At 38.1% G+C, this 6,928-nt stretch overlaps 1 long non-coding RNA gene across 1 annotated transcript; it reads right to left on the bottom strand.

Annotated features, from left to right (window-relative positions):
* Positions 1–2,686: 2,686 nt before the first annotated feature.
* LOC116738007 lies at positions 2,687–5,782 on the bottom strand. Its single transcript, XR_004343477.1, has 2 exons — positions 3,145–5,782; positions 2,687–3,040 (listed from the first exon to the last, which is right to left on the bottom strand). It is a non-coding gene; the product is annotated as an uncharacterized LOC116738007 (long non-coding RNA).
* Positions 5,783–6,928: the final 1,146 nt, after the last annotated feature.

Genomic DNA, 6,928 nt, shown 5'->3' with positions numbered 1-6,928 from the left:
ATGAATGGCTCTATTTTATGAGCCATAAAAGTTTTATTCATCTTGACACTGAAACAGGTTTAGGCAGTGAGTTGACACGCCTTAAATAAATAAGTGGAATTAATTCCCCAGCCCTTGAAACAATAGCAGCATGCACGTAGAACGGAGAAATGCCCCATTGTTTCCTGTGGCTGCCTGATATTGATATTATTTGTGTTTTTCTGTGCTGCTGCCTCAGGGGCCTGGTTGATCCACTTCAGATTCATCCCCTGTTTTATTAGAGGTTGAAAAAGGTTCAAGACCTGTTTGTACCACAGCTCCCACCGACAGCTAAGGAACCAGTTTGGCGTCTGGTTTGTCTGTTGTTTTACTGCTGACCTTCAAATCAACTTTAACCCCTGACCTCTGGAGGCATCTATCATGACAAGAGGCTGTTTAACACAAATGGTGCCCATTTATAGGGGAAGAGACTCAGAAGATTTCCTTTTTATGAAGAATTTAGTTTTTCACCCCTCTTTTCTCAGTCACCACAGGTGAAATCCCTCTTAGCAGCTGGCTTATGAAATAATGTGAAGGGAGGCCTTAATGAGCAGAAAGCACCCTCAGCTGGAGATAAATATATGCAAATGAGATGCACAAACAAAGGAGCCTGGACAGAGAAATATCTGCAATTCCAGCAAAATGCTGCCTGCAGCTCGAAGATGAACAGCTTTGATAAAATGGTAACAAAAAGCACCTTTTTATCCTCCAGCGTGTTTTACATTGCAATAGACCATTGTCATTGCAACCCAGTGGAGCATGCAGAGGTTTTCTGCACTGTTTCAGAAAACTGTTTAAACATTTGTTTTAAGGCATTCATGAAATATAATCAATGGACTGCTTCTCTGTTGTTGTTGTGATTTTTTTTTTTTTTTTCTGAGTGTGTTTTAGATGTTGCTGTAGTTATTTTACCTGTTGGTCTTTTCGGGGTTTAACGCTGCTGTCTCGCTATGCTATTTCACTTTTCGGTGACTGTTCCCTCCACTGGCTAGAATGACTTTTTTTTTTTTTATTTCAATGGAAAGAGATTTCAAGTTAATAACTAGTAAGAATCGGCTTTGAGGAAGGGTTTGAACCATCACGGAGCAGCACCCAAACAACTCGTTTTAATGATGGCAATCAAGTGTGTAGAGCTAATTCAGAGACAGGCATGGAACATGCTGATTTTAATAAGCTTTCAAAAGGCAATCTCTAACTTTTAAAAGTCTCTTTTTAATTTAATCGTCCTTGGTTCATACGATGCCAAAACAAACAAAACCATTAAAATATGTTTTCAATATGTATCCGCAGTGTTATTTGATAGTGTTTTAAATTAGCATTGTGTTGGTAAAATATTGATTTGATGAGCTTTAAAAATGGAAGAGCTAAAATCATCAACCTATTTGGGGGAAAAAGGAACATTTTTCCTCTAAAAAGGAATTAAGCCCCAGCCCCAGGATCTTGCCAGAGAGAGGCTGGACCATGACACGGAAATTGCTGCGTTCGAGCATACGTATTACGTTTAGGTTAATAATCAAAGCGGTGAAGGTGAGAGAAGAAACACTATCTATACACTTCACATGTGTCAAAACACTATTGCCCTAAAAGCTCGGCAAGATTTGGTTCTTTCATTTATAATACAATCCTAGCATTCTGCGGTAGAGATGTACGAGGGTCTTTACATTTCCTTTGCCTAAATTATTTCATCTCGGTTGCTTGCACTGGAGTAGAGACATTTCTTCTGAGTACTGTGTAGCTTTCACATTTTATGTGCATTTCATCAGGCAAATGTCAAATTTGCTAATAACAAGAAAATCTCCTCATTTTTAATCATGCCACTCCTGTTGCATGGGGGTGGGGGGGTGGAAAAGGGGGTGGAGGACGGAACATAAATGCATTGAGCAGTCTGACCAAAAGAAGAAGGAGAAAAATGCTTATTTGGGTTTTAAAATGACACATGCTTGGTTCTATCAATGTCTGCATCAGTGCATCATTAAATTCAGGATTTCAGGAGTTAATAGAAACTTGGTTATATTAGGGATGCTTTTCCAAGCCCAGGTTTGAAGCAGCATAATTATGTTCAACTGCTGTTGTTTGGAAAGGGCGAACAGCATCTTAGGCACAGAACAATGAAATTACAGCTGAGATTTAGGTTAGCAAAAGCCGTCTTCTCCAGGCTTTTATGATTCATTATTTCCCATTAAATACAGTATTAGAAGCATACACTGGATAGCTCATGGTTGCTGCTCTCGGAGCACATTATCTATATTACACAGGTCTGGGGAGCAGAATTAGAAAACTTTGGGGGAATGAGCAATATGTGTTTGCTGATAGAAGTACCATATGGCTCATCTTCTTCAATTGCTTTCATTGCGACTCTGATGCTGGAGAAATTAAAGTTTTATTTGATGTGGCACAGCTTAATGAACTGTCTTCTGTTAGGAAAATTGAATATGTTTCCTGTTATTTGAGCACAGAGCCTCCATGGTTTGGCTGATGAGGGATGCATTATGTATTGTTTATTTAGCATTTTGAAAACAAAAGCAAGATATTGAAGGTAAAATTGATTACTGCTGGATTGCATTATATAATCAAGTTTTCTCCTTTTAAATTTCCCTTCACAATCCTTTTGTAGTGTTTTCATATGAGATTGTTGCATGGTTTTTTGTTTTTCAGAAATACACAGGGCTTGGTTTTTATCAAGATACCTTTATTTGTAAACAAGCCACAGGAAACTCTAAACTCAGTAGTGTTATATTTGTAAAGTTCGAAGGAGAATGTTTGGAGATAATGAACATATTCAGCTTGTGTGAATCTAATTGCAAAACTTCCAGTTTACCCCCAGTTGGTTTAGGGAATCCAACATTTGCTAGTTGAAAGGGGGATGTCATTCTCTTTTGTCTGAAAGAGACCACTTCAGAACATGCTGGGGAGTGGCCATAAGGAAGGGAAGAGTTTTTTAATATTTGGAAATACAAACCTCAAAATATCAAATGTAAGATTTTTGAGTTAGTTGTAGGTAAGTGAAAAGACCACATTCAACCTGTGAATTAAAAGAAAAAAGGAAGCGTATACACCATGAATTTAGATTTTCTTTTTTTTTACTAAATAAATTGGATTAAAGAAACCGATCAAAAATATACTTACACGATGAGAAAATTGGCATGTCAATCCATGTGAATGGTCTCCATTCCCTGAAAGAATCTGCAAAGAGATTCATTTAGCATTTTGTTTAATGCTAAATGTCCATTTTTGTTTTGGATCTGATTGTTTTAGAAATATGAAATCTGACTGATCTGTAAATGATTTTACACTGAATGTAAAATCATCTAATTGCTGTTTCTCTCATTTTCCAGTGAGAAACAATCCTCATATGTGCTGATGACTCAAGCACACGAATCGGCAACAAGCAAGTAGGATAAAAAATAGTTAAAATGAATCAACATTTATCTGGAAGATACAGTCCTGACCCTTAAAAAAAAGAAAAAAAAAAGAGTCATTTATCTTCTGTGTCCTGTGATGTTTTGAAGATTCTGGCAAATATGGCAGTTAAACAAACTTCTCTCACAATCTAAATACTGTCTGTTCAAGAGAGGCTTCCAATGTTTATAGCTCATAAGTAAAGAAAAAAAAAAAAAAAACTCTGGTATTTTACCAAGAGTAGTGCTCTTGAAAATGTCTCCGAACAAAGTGTTTAAGCAAAACTTTGGCCACAGATATTCTCAATTCCTCATTCTTCCTCTGATTTTTTTTCAGTGAGGTATTTTCATATTCTATCATTATCTTCCCTTTCTTGAAATTAACAAATTAATTTCAAAAAATTAACGCCTGACTTTGACCTGGTCATACAAACTTCCTTCAGAAACAGTTGAGAAGAAAACATCACATTTTTATGAACCCCATCTCCTGCCAGGGGCCTCAGAGGAGGAACACCATTATGCATTGTTATCAGCGTGGTGTAATTTGACTGTTGACAAAGTATCCGTGGCAGTGAGAATGAGCGCAGTTAGAAGGGTGGCGGATTGTAATCAAGAAGATGCTTAGCTGTGCAACACTGCATCTTGAGCAGATTTGAATCAACATTGCCTTAAGGGGACACACACACATACCAAAAGAAAAAAAAATCCATTAATTTTTAGAGGAAAATTAGAGTGGCACTTGATGAAGTAAAATTTGACATGCGTTAATTGCTCCACAGCTCTCCTAATTAGAGATTTTCAAATTCTTTTACTGCTGTCACCATGATGGCACATTGTCTTGCTGGACAAATACTGAAATTGCAGATTCGTTTCATCGGGAAGTTTTATGGAGGAAGATTGGACCGTGTCCTCTAGTCTACTTCCAAAAGGTGGACAGCTGGAGAGCAAAGAGGGGTTTTCGGCATTACCTTCACCAAAGATAAAAATAGGCTTGTTAAAACAGTTTCTGTTACAAGACTTAATGTAAAGGAAGTAGGTGCTGATGCGATTTTCTTAAACAGGCGGAAATGTTCCTTTGATACTCATGCCTCTGCTGCATATGAAATATTTCAGGTGGGAAGAAAAAAAACCAGTGAAATGCTGCATTATAGACACCTTCTCATATTTCTACTTACAGTCTTCAGAAATCAGAGAAAGGGGATTTTGAAAGGCCATGTCACATTTTTCCCAGGTCTGAAGTGGAGGGCAACAGCATCTCTGGTCCCCCTTCTTACCTAATAGTAATGATGCTGCTCTTTGGCCCTCAGGATGGCACCAAATATGATCCCATAATAATTTTGGTTTCCCTTTTTCAACCCCTCTGTCTAGCCCTTGAACCTCTCTTAATTCATTAACATATCGAGTTTTTTCAATTTTCTACTTTCTTGCAATAACAATATTAATGCCGGGGTGAAAGCTTGATTGGAGCTAAATTACTTGTTACCTGCTGGCATTTATTTATATGGCATTGAATTATAAAGCTTTGCTATTGTCATGCCTTGGGCGAATTGTTTATGACACCAGTAATAGGAGTAATTGTTATTGTTGAAATTACCTGTCAGCTACCCATAGCAGTGGCCCTTGTCCCACTGACAAATAGTGACAAGGGAGAGGTATCCTCCATGCGTCCCCCTGATGGCTTCTCCTCTGATAATAAGAAGTGCAGGGCCTCTGATAATTTGCCTGTCACTGTTGAGCGCAGCTCAGAGAGAGTTAGCCAAATTGTTGTCATTCACTTTGACAAAGACAGCAAGATGCTCCTGTGCAAGAGGAGGATTATCAAAATAAATGAAATCGCTTACACACCCTTTGTTTGTTTGGCTCAAGAATTGCCTGGCTTTGTATGAGGTTGTGAGATCAGGGTCCGGTTCTGGGAATACCTCTGTTCATTCTAAGATGAGGATCCCCGGGAAGAGAAGGCCCTTCAGAAGACTCACTATTTTGCAATTTGCATTAGCTATTTAGAAATTATTTTCGGATATAAAGAAAAAGTCAATAAAATTGTAACAAGAAGTCTGTGGACGTGTGGGCGAATGCATTAGTTTAAAGCACATGTGAAATCCGCACCTTTTCTCTCCTGCCTTCCTTTTATCCCTCTTTTTTGTTTTTGATCCACGCAGGCATTCAAATTCAGTAAGTGTGCAAAAATGCACAAATTTCCCAGGTGCGATCAAGTTTTCTTTAAAACTGTAGAAATCTGCATCTTTGACTCTTAAAGCCTTTCAAGATTATACAATGAAATTTAGGATTATTATTTCAAATGGCTGTTTCCTTTCCATAAATTATCTTTTATTTATGTAATATCTTCATGTGTAAAGAGATAAATGAAACGTAGTTCCAGGTATGAAGCATCAATTATCACAGGCTAACAGAGGAAGCAAAACGACTCTGTTATTGCCAGAGCTCCAATATAAATATTTGCATTTTAAAACCCCTTGGTTGCAGCCTGTGAACCTGTCATAGAGGAGAGAGGGGGACATGAGAGTGGGGGATGGGGTCTGGGACTGTCCACATCTGAAAGAGAACTACTTTAAAGTAATCAAACCTTTGCTCTTATAAAAACCAAAATCATTCTCACCATTGCACAAAAAGCATCATTTCACGCTAGGAAAATTCTTATTTTTAAGGGGCCTGTGAGGTTATTCCTCATAGATCTTGACAAATACTTTCTGTTATAAGACGTTGAAAAGAAAAGATATAACTAGGATAAATGTAAAATATTGGCTCCTTATAGGATAGTAATCATCTGTTTATTGGTCTCTACCAGACAAGTAATGACCAAGCCCAGCATTAAGTGCCAGCAACATTGCCTTGGGCCCTTCCCCTCCTAACACTGGCCATCATCTGATTAGAGAACCTCAAAGAAGTCACTATTGCATAATTTTCTGGGTCTTAACAGTGCAGGTTGGCTGGCAGGAAAACTACCTAGGAGGGTTGATAAAGCAACAGTGAAACATGATTTTATTTACTCCACTTACACCGTGCTCTCTGAAAAAAGTCTCTGAGTATCTCAGGCGCTGGTGGCTGCACAAGGAACCTAAAATTGGTTCAAATAGGAATTGTGGGAGATGTGGGGGAGGCAGCGGGGTTGGGGGAGGGGGGCAAGACAGGAAAAGTAAAATTATCCATCTCTTAAAGCTTTCCATGAGCTGCACCTAGAAGTAATTAACAACATTGTTATGGGCATCTAGACCTTTTCTTAGGTGTTCTGTATTTAAAGCAGGTAAGTTTCTAGCAGTGCTAAACTCATAGATGCAAAAACATGATGATGGGAATAGAATGAGTTTTTAATTCCTAATAATAATGAAGTCGACGAAAGGCAACCGCTCACTGGTTAACCATGTTGAATGTCCCTGATTAACAAGTGGAAGGCAGTGACATAATTAAGAGGTTATCGGTAGTAATAAAAATGCTCAAACCTGTCTTGGAATGTGATCCCTTTAACAGATAATTTTTAAGAATGTAGCATGTCC

Source organism: Lynx canadensis, chromosome A3 (genome assembly GCF_007474595.2).
Source record: "Lynx canadensis isolate LIC74 chromosome A3, mLynCan4.pri.v2, whole genome shotgun sequence".
NCBI lineage: Eukaryota > Metazoa > Chordata > Mammalia > Carnivora > Felidae > Lynx > Lynx canadensis.
The sequence above is the reverse complement of the archived record's forward strand: the minus strand, read 5'-3'. Positions and strand labels throughout refer to the sequence as shown.